The sequence below is a fragment of the Eubalaena glacialis genome, chromosome 19 (genome assembly GCF_028564815.1).
Source record: "Eubalaena glacialis isolate mEubGla1 chromosome 19, mEubGla1.1.hap2.+ XY, whole genome shotgun sequence".
Taxonomy (NCBI): Eukaryota; Metazoa; Chordata; class Mammalia; order Artiodactyla; family Balaenidae; genus Eubalaena; species Eubalaena glacialis.
The window spans coordinates 58,292,708-58,305,449 of NC_083734.1; the positions used below are offsets into that span (position 1 = coordinate 58,292,708).

Below are 12,742 nucleotides of genomic sequence, written 5' to 3' on the forward strand. Positions count from 1 at the left end.
GCCCGGCGGCCATTTTGGTTGGGGGCGGAAGCGCTTCCGGCCCGCTGAGGCCCATGCTTGTTCGGGGCGCATCGGGGCGGCAGAGGGGCGGGACCGCCGATGGGCGGCACTTTTTTAAAGGGAAACTGTGTGGTTGTTGGATCGCTAAGGCTGGCGGTTCCTCTGCGGGTCCAGCCTTTAGCGGACCTGAAGACCCTCCCAGCGCGGGTGGAGCCTTTCCAAGTCGGAGGTAATTATAATCAAGCGCCCGCGGTCTGATTGTAACGCCTTCTCGTGATGCTCGTGTCCCTCACTAGGTCTGTCGCGGCCCCGGGACAGGGGTCCTTCTCCTGAGACGGCGCAGTTGCACTCTCGGCCGGTCCCCTTCCCCTCGGCTCCCTCGGCCGCCCCTGTGTCCTGGCCCGGCTGGGAGCCGGGTGGGCGCACAGAGCTGACCGTAGGTGCTGGAGCCTCACCCCTGGCTCTCGGCGTGCAGCCTTCTGGGGCGTCCTTGTTATTCGTTATTTACTCTGGTCATCCACCTAATGCAATGTTAGGAAAAGGGAAGCGTGAGTCCGTTTTTGTTCATTGGAAAGTAACTTCATAGATGCTCTGGACCGGGCCTGAGCGCCGGGACAGGCTGTCCCTTAAGGGGTGTGTGCGCGCTCGTTTGCTTCTGGTTTTCTTTTTTTTTTTTTTTTTTTTAACTTTTGGGTTTATTTATTTATTTATTTATTTATGGCTGTGTTGGGTCTTCGTTTCTGTGCGAGGGCTTTCTCTAGTTGCGGCAAGTGGGGGCCACTCTTCATCGCGGTGCGCGGGCCTCTCACCGTCGTGGCCTCTCCTGTTGCGGAGCACAGGCTCCAGACGCGCAGGCTCAGTAATTGTGGCTCACGGGCCTAGTTGCTCCGCGGCATGTGGGATCTTCCCAGACCCGGGCTCGAACCCGTGTCCCCTGCATTGGCAGGCAGATTCTCAACCAGTGCGCCACCAGGGAAGCCCCTGGTTTTCTTTTGTTGTTGGTTATTTCTATGGGGTTTTCGTTTTGTGTTTCAAACCGGTGTTATACCATCAAAGATGTTTCCCCTGATATGACCTTACACTGGCACCAGTCTGGAGAGGAGGGTATTGGGCAGTGAGGAAAGGACCCAAATGCCTGAGAAAACAACGCCTGGGGGTGGGGCAAGGGGGCCGGGTTGGGGGGAGGACGCCTAACACTGACTCAGTGATAATGAAACTTGGAGAGTGTGGCCTGTCTCTTGTAAGAGTTTCCAAGATCCTTCATTAAAAAAAAAAGCATTTATTATTGAAGATTTCATATCCACACTAACGTAGAGAGAATGGTATAATGGGCCCACCAGATGGGTTTTACACTTACTAAGTCACGGTCAGTCTCATGTATATCCCTACCCACTCCCTCTCCTTCCCACCACCTCCATTATTTTGAGGTGAATCCTGTAAATAAACCATTCATTTATAATATTCTAGTTTACCTCACAATAGCCTTACGATCTAGGGAATTTTACAGGTGGATAACCTGGGCCCCAGAGAGGCAAACAGATTTTACTCAGTGTCATTTTCAAAACCTGTCCACAAAATGCTCCAATACACTTCAGCCCTGCAGAGTAGGTAGGAGTAATTATTCTATGCCTGACAAAAAACCAGAGAAGCTTATCTATTCCTGCCCAAGTCACATGGTTACTAAGGGACAGAATCAGCCCTTAGACCTAGAATTCTGAATTCCTTTTCTACTTTGTCACACAACTTCCCACAAACTCAGAGCACTCCCTGGTGGCAGGTCTGCACTTTGCTGTCACTGCAGTGCCATTCTGTAGGGACACTTGTTGGTGTTTGACTTCCCAGCACCTGCAGAACCTCTTTTCTGTGTTTGAGAAAATTATCACCTTACGGCAAGATCTGTTCCCCTTACAGCTGAGCTGGGATCAGCCAATCAGACACAACCACCTAGGACTTTTTTTTTTTAATATATAAAGATACTTTTCATTTATTATTTATTTATTTATTTACTTTTGGCTGCATTTGGTCTTTGTTTCTGCGTGCAGGCTTTCTCTGGTTGCGGCGAGCGGGGGCTACTCTTCATTGCGGTGCGCAGGCTTCTCACTGTGGTGGCTTCTCTTGTTGCGGAGCACGGGCTCTAGGCCCGCAGGCTTCAGTAGTTGTGGCGCACAGGCTCAGTAGTTGTGGCATGCGGGCTCAGTAGTTGTGGCTCGCGGGCTTAGCTGCTCCGTGGCATGTGGGATCTTCCTGGACCAGGGCTCAAACCCGTGTCGCCTGCATTGGCAGGCGGATTCTTAGCCAGTGGGCCACCAGGGAAGTCCCACCTAGGACTTTATAGATGGAGAGCTAGTGATGTCCAGGAGCAGGGACAGTGGAGACTTCATTTTGATGGTGACAGAGGTGTCCCCTGCGAACATCCAGTCTCCAGGGGCAGCAGAGACACTGAATCCAGCTGCCAGTGCTGGCGGTGGTGCTGGTGACAGCTGTGGGTGACCACAATGACGTCCTCACCTGAATCGCCCTGAGGTGTGTTTTGACTGGGTTCTGAAGGTTAGCTTCCCTTTGTCCCTGTCTGTTCGCTGAGCCCGGTTCCCCAACTTTCCCAGAGATTCTATGAGTTGTCTGATATCTTATTGATAAATTTCATTTCTTTGAAAAGCAAAAGCACTTTCAATTGCTTGCCTCAGAGACCCTAACTGACCCAGACTCCCCGAGTTTCCAGCTCCACGAGAGTTTGGCCGGCCTCTTTCAAACGGCAAGAGGGAGGAATGTCCGCAATCAGCTAGGGTTTGCATGGGGTGGCCGGCACTTGCGCGCACACCTGTCATTTCAGGTAGAGGAAAGGCGAGCTCGTCAGCTGACGTCACCGCAGAGTGTGTTCTGAAGGCAGGGCTTTCCCTACGCCTTCTCTCTGCCTCCCTAGCCACACACCCCGGGCTGCCCTGAAGATGCCACTATTGCTCTTCTGCTTGCAGATCCAAGTGCCTAACAGAGGCTGCTAGCGAGCCGGCTTCTTGCCTGGGCGCTGCGAAAGCTCTGTGTCTTTGACTCCTTATTCTCCACATCTCCTTTTCCGTTCCCCATGCATTGAAGAGGCAGCCCTTTCCTCTTCCGCCTTCTGCTTTGTCGCCCCATAAAACCAGGATGTGGGCAGACAGCTCAGCTCCAGCAGCTGGGCAAGGAACTGAGCTGAACCAGGGGCAGAGAGGAGAAATAGTCTTTTTTTCTCTCGGGGAGGCACACAAGTAAGAGGCACCTCCTCGTTTTTTTGCCATCTTTTAATTCTGGCTTAGAGATGAGTGCATATGTGTGTATCCTGTGGCAGCTCTTGATGTCAGATTTTCTTCCTTTCACGTTAAATCTTTTTGGGTAGAATTTTAAGCATCCAGTATTTAAGTTCAAGAGATTACATGTAGATCCCCCTGGGCTCCTGAAGTCAAACCTAGGCATTCTGCCAGTTATAATAGCTGTAGTTTGGAGCACCACCTAGGCACTCTGCATATATCTTTAATTCTCGCAATAATTCTATAGCATAGGTGGTCCTACACTCATTTGATGGGTAAAGCAAGGTTCAGCAGGACCAGGGAGTCCATCTGAGATTACACAGGTAGTCGACGGCTGAGTGTGTCTTCAGATCACAGTTAGTTTGACTCTACAGTCCTTGATCTTTGTTGTATCGTTAGCTTCAAAGAAAATTTCAGAACATCAAGAACCAGAAGAGCCAAACAATTCTGAAGCAAAATTCAGATGGTACCCACACTGCCTCCTGCCCTTTGCCTAAAGGTGGGGCTTTACAAGTACAAGCAGGGACTTCCCTGGTGGCGCAGTGGTTAAGAATCCGCCTGCCAATGCAGGGGATATGGGTTCTATCCCTGGCCCGGGAAGATCCCACATGCCGCGGAGCAACTAAGCGTATGCGCCACAACTACTGAGCCTGCACTCTAGAGCCTGTGAGCCACAACTACTGAGCCTGCGAGCCACAGCTACTGAAGCCTGTGTGCCTAGAGCCCGTGCTCCGCAACAAGAGAAGCCACCGCAACGAGAAGGAGAGTAGCCCCGGCTCGCAGCAACTAGAGGAAGCCCACGCACAGCAATGAAGACCCAATGCAGCCAAAAATAAATTTAAAAAATAAATAAATTTATTAAAAAAAAAAAAACAAGTACAGGCAGTTGGGGGACCCAAGCTGGAGCGGCTCTCCAGTGATTTGGGGGTCAGATGACACGTGGGGTGGCCATGCCTGGGAGCCAAGTTGTCTGCGTACTCGAGGGCTGTCTTTTAAAACTGGGAGCATGTTCTGATAGTTACACTTTCTCTGGGCCCATCAGCACTGTTATCTCACTCAGGACATTGAGGGGGCGGATTTCTCCCTACTTTTTAATAGAAATATATCAAGCAAGCCAGCATGATGCCTAAAATAGAATGGTTTTTTTGAAAACAGATTTTTGCAGATACCACATGTCCTTCTTTTATGCGTTATGTGGTCTAGCATCTGGACCTTGGCTCCCTGACTAAATGATTCAATAAATATTTGCAGAATGAGTGAATGACGTCATACATATATGTCACATAATCACAAAGTATCTGCTCAAAGGACGCATTGGAAAAGGCAGAAGAATCTTTTGTCATCAGTTGCCTAATAGCTGAAATACTAAAAAAGTAAGACAGTTTTCACCTACGTCACACCCCCTTCGATGCCTTGTTTCAATACCTCTTCTTTTAGGGAAGGTAGCTGCGTCTCTGGCCTGTCAGTGTGCAGTATGAAGCGTGAACCTGCTGAGTCTTACATCTGGCTGTACGCGGATGTTGTTGGAGGGAAGGCTGTTTTCTCATAGGATGAGGAGGGAATGGGGGCTGGGCACACCAGAGGAGAGATGATAAATGGAAGAGCCAAAGTAACTGAGGAAAATTAAAATAAATTTAACTCGGGCTCAGCTAGGAGAAATGGCAAGGGAGAAAGCAAGATGGTAGAAAAAAAAAAAAAACGGAGAGGAATCTGACAAAAAATTAACAGAGGGCAAAGCAAAGAAAGGGAAATTTGATCTGGTAAAGGATAGACTGTGTCAATAAAAGCAGTGTGAGGGGCCGGACAGAAGATTGAGTTATGCACTGCTTCCCCGTGTGATTGAGACATTTGGTGTTTGCCCTCCCCTTGGCTGACATGCCAACGGGATAAGAGAGCCTCGCGAGAGGTCGTCTTGACATCTTCATGTCAGTGTCTATCAGCCTGTGTCAACTGGAGGTGACATTTGTTGTAGAAGGGATGGTTATTTGACTTAACTGTTTGCAGATAACTGAGACCCTGCCTTCAACAAATAGCCTGGCAGGCATCACACCTGATAGAGGGAGCCTGGGTGTCTGGGCTACACACATTCTCAACACCTTGACTAAAAAGGATGATATCGAAAAATCACACTCCAAGCATTTTACCCTTAATTAGTGTGTATTTGAGTACCTACTATTGTAACTAGCTCTGTGTTGGATGCTATGGAGGATATAAAAGGTATTTGATGAAAAGCCAATGATTCTGACACAAGCTCTCACTTCTTTTCAAGTCTCCTACACTGTCTTTTCCCCTTCCCCACCATTCCACCCTAGCTGATGAGCCTTCTCACAGGTATGGAGAAAACAGAAGTAATCAGGAAAGTCCTCATGTTAAATCTACTAAATCTAACTCTGGATCTCACCCCTCCCACCTCTCAAAGATCTCACCCCCTTCTCTCTCCTCCATAATTTTCTCCTTCTCAGCTAGATTGTTCCCATTATCTCAGAAATATTTCCTAGTGTCTCCCATCTTATAAACATGCTCTTTTGTCTCCCAGTCTCCTTCCAGCCCCCTCCCATTTCTCCTTTCCTCATCACAACGGATGGTCTTGACCTTTGGTAATTGCTGTCTCCACAAGGCGCCTCCCATTCTCTTCTCCAACTCCATCCATTAGGGATCCTCGCATCATCACTGCATCTATTAAAAGACCTCCCTCCCCATCTTGTCAGTTTCAGTAGTCGCTTCTCAGTTTTTGGACTTTTCAGCAGCACGGCTGACCTGCCCCTTGTTGACACAGTTGCCTTTTGATTTCTCTCAAGACACGCTCCACTAGCTTTCCTCTTACCTCACTAGGCCTGTCTTCTCAATCACTTTTGCTGGCTCTTCTTCCTTTGTGTGACCTCTTAATGTTGGATGGACCCAGGCTCAAGCCTTAGCACTGGTCTCTTCTTGGTCTTCAATCCCTGTTAGGTGATTCCATCCTGTCCTGTCGCCTAAAGACTTAGAGGGTTACTCCAGTGGTTCAGATGGAAATTATGATGGCAGTGGAAATGGAGAGAACGGAACAGATGTTTGCAGCTGACTCCGTCATTCGTTACTCCAGCCCTGTGCTCCTGGATTATATATACATCTAGCCACCTCCTTAGACTCTCCACTTGGATGTCTAAGAGAAGTCTCAAATCTAACACGTCCAGAATAATAATTCTCTTCCTGCCATCCATCCTGTACTCTTCTCCAAGTCAACCCTATCTCAGGAAATGGCACCACCCAGTTATTCCTGGCTAAAACCCAGGAATAATCCTCCATCCCTCTCTCTCACTATCCACACCTAATCCATCTACAAATCCTATAGACTCTTCCTCCAAAACAGGGGTTGATGCAATTTAACTATGAAGAGGCAGATAGTCAATGGGTTTTGCAGGCCCTGTGGTCTCCATTACAACTATTCTACAAGGCCACTGTAGCAGGAAATCCACAGTAGACAGTAGGTAAATGAATGGGCGTGGCTGAGTTCCAATGACATTTCATTGACAAAAGCAGGCAGAGAGCCAGGTTTGGCCCATGGACAATAGTTTGCTGACCCCAGATCCAAAATATATCCCTGTCCTTTTCCATCTCCACTGTCACTACCTGAGTCCAGGTCATCAGCTTCTCATCTGAGCCACTCGGATTACCTTTTTTTTTCTTTTAGTTTTTTTTTTTTGGCCACCCCACGTGGCACGCAGGATCTTAGTTCCCAGACCAGTGATCGAACCCGCGCCCCCTGCAGTGAAAGCACGAGTCTTAACCACTGGACTGCTGGAGAAGTCCCTCAAATTACCTTCTAATTCCCCCTGTTTCTACTCCTGTCCCATTAGTGACTCTCCTCACTATAAAAGCAAGCTGAATCTTTCAAAAGGATAAATCAGGCCTTGTGTGTCCCCTGCTTCAAACCTCCAGTGGCTTCCCAGCCCTCTGGGTCAGGTTCCAACTCCTATCAAAGACCTTCAAGACCCTGCATGACCTGGCCCCATCCCATCCCACCCCTCTCTCGCTCTATTCCAGCCTCACTGGTCTTCTTTCTGTTTCATAAACAAGGCTTGGTTCACTCTTTTCTAAGGCCTTTGCTCTGGCTGTTTCTTCTACCAGATCTTCACATGGCGGTCACCTCCTCTGAGAAGCCTGCCTGGGCCACCCCAATCTAAAGTAGGAAACGTTAACATTTATAAAGCGCTCACTATATGTCAGCCAGTGTTATAAACTCTGAATATGAATTATCTTATTCAGTTCTCACAAAAAGCTCTCTGAACTAGATCCTGTTCTTATCTCCACTTTATTGAAGAGGAAATTGGGGCCAAGGGAGATTGTATAATTTGCCCCAAATGATTGAGGAAGTAGCAGAGCTGAGATATAGACCAGGCTGTCTGGCTCTGGGGTCCATGACCTTAGGCACCGCTCTTTACTGTCTATGTATTTTTATCATAGCATTTGTCACTGTGTTGTGATTACATGTTCATTTATTTGTGCTTTTGTTTGTTGAGTGTCTCCCCTACAACAAAAAGCAGAGATCTCGTCTTTTATCTCATCAAATTCCCAGCTTCTAGAACAGTGTCTGACACACAGTAGACATTCAGTACTTGCTGAGTGCATGAACAATAATTTAACTTTGTAGCAAAGTAATTTCTTGGTATGCTGACAAATCTGTAAATATTCAAAGTACACCTTACCTTAGAATTCCTATGAAAGAAAGGAATAGATTCATTACTCTAATTTCAGAAATGTTGAATTAATTCATAATCTGATCAGCCCTCCCCTCTCACCCAAAATATGTGAATTCTTTGGAATTTTTTTTTAAAATATATTTATTTATTATTTATTTTGGGCTGCATTAAGTCTTCGTTGCTGCGCGCACGGGCTTTCTCTAGTTGAGGCGAGTGGGGGCTACTCTTAGTTGCGGTGCGCGGGCTTCTCATTGCGGTGGCTTCTCTTGTTGTGGAGCACGGGCTCTAGGCGCGTGGGCTTCAGTAGTTGTGGCACACGGGCTCAGTAGTTGTGGCTCGCGGGCTCTAGAGCGCAGGCTCAGTAGTTGTGGCGCACGGGCTTAGTTGTTCCGTGGCATGTGGGATCTTCCCGGACCAGGGCTCGAACCCGTGTCCCCTGCATTGACAGGCGGATTCTTAACCACTGCGCCACCAGGGAAGCCCCTCTTTGGGCTTTTGAATGTTACTTATGGAATTAGAATAGACTCCTGTCATTTTAACCTTCGTATTCCCTTATCCTGTTGCTTCTGGGCTATGTATGAGTGTATTCACACACATTGATACTCCAGGACAGCAATCCTGAGGGTCAGGATAAGTTCAAGGGAAGGTGGTCCCTTCCAGTGTGGTTGAATGTTTTCAACTTAAGGACAGATCTATAAGAGAAGTTGTTTTCTTACAGTAATCCTGCCCTTGCCTTACCTAGAGAAGTACTATGGCCTCCCAGGCACCCGTAGCTGCCTCCTGAGAATATTCAGCTGTAATGATGACGGTTTGGTGGGATACTTCCCTCTTGGATACAGCATAACTGGAGAAATAGCTTGGGAGGAAGCAGTTTTCAAGTCTACCTTTCCTAGGGATGAGCCACTGTCAGGATCATGTCCCATCCTGGGATTCACACAACCTAAAATTATAATTGTCAACTAAGGAGGGCTTAGAACATTGAGAGTTCAAAGACTCCGACTGGGGAAATCAGATCCCTGAGGAAACTGCAGGGTTTTAGGAGGAGGTATGCTTGCAGGAAGCTCTATTTCTACTGAGACGTGAAATTTGTTTGTTTTTGTTGTATTTGAAGTTGTACTAGGTAAATCAGAAACAACCTGCTTGGCCCAAGGCTGGATGATAAAAGACTCTGAATCCTCAGGCTCCAGAAAATTTGCAGTTTGGGTATTTGCAAATAGAGTTTGGGGGAAAATGCCACCAGTTGACTAAAATGTATTGAATAGCCTGGGTTTTTTGATATGCTTTTGGTATAGGTGGCAGTTGTGGAAGAGTGCACTACTTGACCTTGGAATTTGAAAAGTCGTGCTGATGAGTTTACATCTTGCAAAGGGAGATCATAGTGTTGCATTCTGCATCGGCCATGCCCAAAGCAGAATCTTTGGGTGTTGACCACCTGGAATCCTGTGTGAGGGGGTGGAGCTCTAAGCCTTCATCCCCTCTGCAGCTCCCAAGCTGTCCAATGGTTATATTCTGAAAATCCAGTTTTTCTTCTCAGAATTTAGAGAGTGCTTTTAACGTTGGAAGGCCCCGAGGGCCTCTCAGTTATGCCTGTACCTCGGTGGAAACTTTAATGAACCTGCTCCAGCTATTCCAATAGACGGTGGGCAGCTTTGAGAGTGCTGGGATCCCGGGAAGGGGGGTGTCTCAGGACGGGCCACATCCTGATTCTCCATCCCTCACTCCATCCATTCTGCGCCCCTCTCTGGAGGCTGCCCTCTCTGCACTACCTCCTTTGGCCCTCTTGCCTTCCAGCTCTGGTTGAATTCAGCCACGGGAGTGTTCCCGACCAGGATTCTTGGCCTCCTTAATCAATAGAAATTGATCAGAGGCCCGACAAGAAACTCAGGCAAGGCTTTATTGGGGTCCCTGCTGCAGCGGAGAGTGAAAACAGGTAACAGGTTCCCCTGCTGGTTCCCTGTCGGTGGGGGGGGTGGGGTATGAGCTGGTTCCTTATATGGGGTGAGGGTGGGGTATATCCAGGGGTCGGGCCGGAGGGGTGGCTTGGGGGTTTTGCCCACCCCCTTGGTGGTGCTGTGTGCAGGGGGCCTGCACAGTACCCTGCTTTTGCTCCCGACACCCTGTTTTTGCTCCCAGCCCCTCAGAAGTGTCAGTTGTGTTTTTGGTCTTTTTGTATCTTGTTGTTCATAATTTGCCCCAACTGCGCAGGCACGCAGTTATTTTTTAGTCCCTTGTAGTTTCTTTGTATTTTGTTGCTTGAGGAGACGTGTGTTCCGCCACAAGCAGTGCAGCAAAGGGTTCCAGGTCCCAGGTCCCAGGTCCCAGGCTGTCTCAAGCGATGCAGCAAAGGGTCCCAGGTCCCAGGTCCCAGGTCCCAGGCTGTCTCAGGAGGAGAGCAAAAGGGTGCACCGCGATTCTGGCCGAATTACTTTACAGGCACAGCTCCTGTGGGGTCTTTCCTTCCCCATGGCTTGTGCTCTCACTCGGCTGGTGAAGTCCTCCATCCTTACCTGGTCTCCGGGCTCCTCATCCATCTCTTGCGGATTCCCTGACACCTCCCCATCCCTCTGTACGCAGCTCCTTCATTACATTCATTTTAGTTAAACCCGTCTGAGTGCGCCATCTGTTTCCAGCTGGACCCGTGAGCGATACAGATGGTTATAGACCCGGGATTAACGGCGTGATCCTCTCCCTCTGGTTAGCACCAGGCCCCAGGCCAAACCACGTTTTCACCCTGGAGGAAGAACAAAGAACTCAGATATTTAGAACATGCCGTGAACCCTAAGTTTCTAGAACACTTGGACAATATGAGGCTCTGTTTACGGAGGTGAGACGTTATATCCCTGGTCCATTCGGGCAGAGACTGAAGTTTAGTTAGGCTTAGCTGAGGAGGAAAGCCCTCTAGCCAGAAAGGAACACTCTGTGTAGATAGAAATCGTGTAGCACCTTATCGGCAGACACATAATGCATTTACTTTTCTGCACCGGACTTGCTTTCACCTTGCATCACATGGTCGGTTGTGTTAGTGCCAGCTGAGCTTTCCTAATGGCAGGATTAGAAGCCATGGTTTAATATTAGCCAATTTTGAAAATGGTTGGTGGTTTAATAACCCAAAAGTTTCTGGTCTTCTCTTGCTGCGATTCAAGGTGAGGGGAATTTCATGTTTACTGGACACCCCGTGTACCTGGTGATGTGATAAATTATTTAAAATATTTTTTTTCAGCCAGTCTTTACACCACACTGGGAGGTAGGTGGCGTGATCCCTGTTTTGCAGACAGGGAAGCAGGGGCTTGGGAATGTCAGGCCCAGGCTCCAGGTCACACCTCCCATAGGTGGAAGTGCAGTGATGTGGTTAAGAAATCAGGTTCTGGGCAAGTGATGTAAGTACTCTATGCCTCAGTTTCCTCATCGATAGAATGGGGGTAACAGTTGGACCACAGAGCTCTTGTGGTAACTGAATGCGATGATGAATATAAAGTGCTTAGAACAGGACTCAGTGCATCCAAAAGTTAGCTAATTTTCTTTTCTGATTTTAACAGTCTAATTCATAGTTAAGATTCTGTTTTAAGTACCTGGAAATTTTTGTTATGTTTTGATTTTGAGTGAAAGAAATGATGAGAAGGTGATAAAAAGTCATTTTCTTTGACCTGATTTTGAAACTCTTGACATTTCTCTGTCAGTTTTGCTGTCAGCAAAGCTAACATGTCTTTATGACATTTTTAGAGCATCCCTTTCATCATCTGCTTTACAATGACTTAGTCATGCTATTTAAATCAGGTTACAAAATCTGGAAGAAATCAGATGGGAGCGTTAAAAACTGTCTGTGAACAAAATGAGACTCACCGGTGGTTGTTTTTAAGCCTTTTTTTTTCTTTTGCTACTGGACAAATGATGGCTAAGACATCTAGGAAATGTTTTGTACACTCTTTTGGGGGCTGGGAGTTTAAGACAAATTGTAAAATTCTAAAGTTTACAGTTCCGTGTTTTAGGAAACTCTGGCCCATTTTCCTGAATCTCTGAAGTCTTTTCCAGAAGTAGGTGGGAACCGAGGTGAATCTGCATAGCTGGCCTCTTGAACAAACTTCACCCTAAGTTCCTTAATTGAGGGTGTGATTTCATGTGAAGGCAGTTTATAAAACAGTACACTTGCAAAAATAAATAAAGTCACTAAAAAAATATTTACTTTCTGCTTTCTAGTATATAGAATCAATTGTAACAGCAAAGATCGAGGTAAATTTATCTGACAGGAAACACATGCAATTACCAAGGATGGTGCAGCTTATTTGAAAACACAAGCAGTGTTAGCTATTTTGTCTAAATACTGGACACGCAGGAATGACATATTAGCAAAAATAACCACATTCAAGATATCATGAGAATAGTAAAAATATCTAGCTTCTGTGCACACCTATGCTCGGCATATTAAAACCATCCATCATAGCACATAATTAAAACTGTTTTGCCATTGGGGCTGCTGAAGCCTTTTTCTGGATGTCCCAGGTTTCCTCATATGCGTAGAGCATGGAAGGAATTTCTTTATCTCCACCACCTTCAGAAAGGGGGGCCAGGACCAATGCTGGGACCTGTCAAAGGAACAGAGAAGGGGGCGAATTGCACGTGAGAGCGTGTGTGAAGAGTCTGCAGTCTCCTTTGATGATTGATCTACTGTTTGTCAAAACCTGCTGTTGTTTACGGTGAGTGACAGCTGGGGAGCGATGGATAGATTAACTATGGAAGAGGAGTGAGGATAATTTAGGAAAAATGCACTCTGCCCACTAGACGACC

At 47.3% G+C, this 12,742-nt stretch overlaps 1 protein-coding gene across 9 annotated transcripts in view; it reads left to right on the plus strand.

Annotated features, from left to right (window-relative positions):
* The window catches only part of SLC39A11 (solute carrier family 39 member 11), a 424,690-nt gene that overhangs the window by 545 nt on the left and 411,403 nt on the right, over positions 1-12,742 (plus strand). Inside the window, exon 1 of one of the 9 annotated variants that reach the window (XM_061176487.1) lies at positions 128-229. The exons of 5 other annotated variants lie outside the window; for them this stretch is intronic. The gene's annotated coding sequence lies outside the window, so the exon portion shown is untranslated. Of the gene's footprint in view, positions 1-127; positions 230-12,742 lie in introns of those variants that run through there. 3 more of the 9 variants (XM_061176488.1, XM_061176493.1, XM_061176494.1) reach the window with 3 other exon arrangements.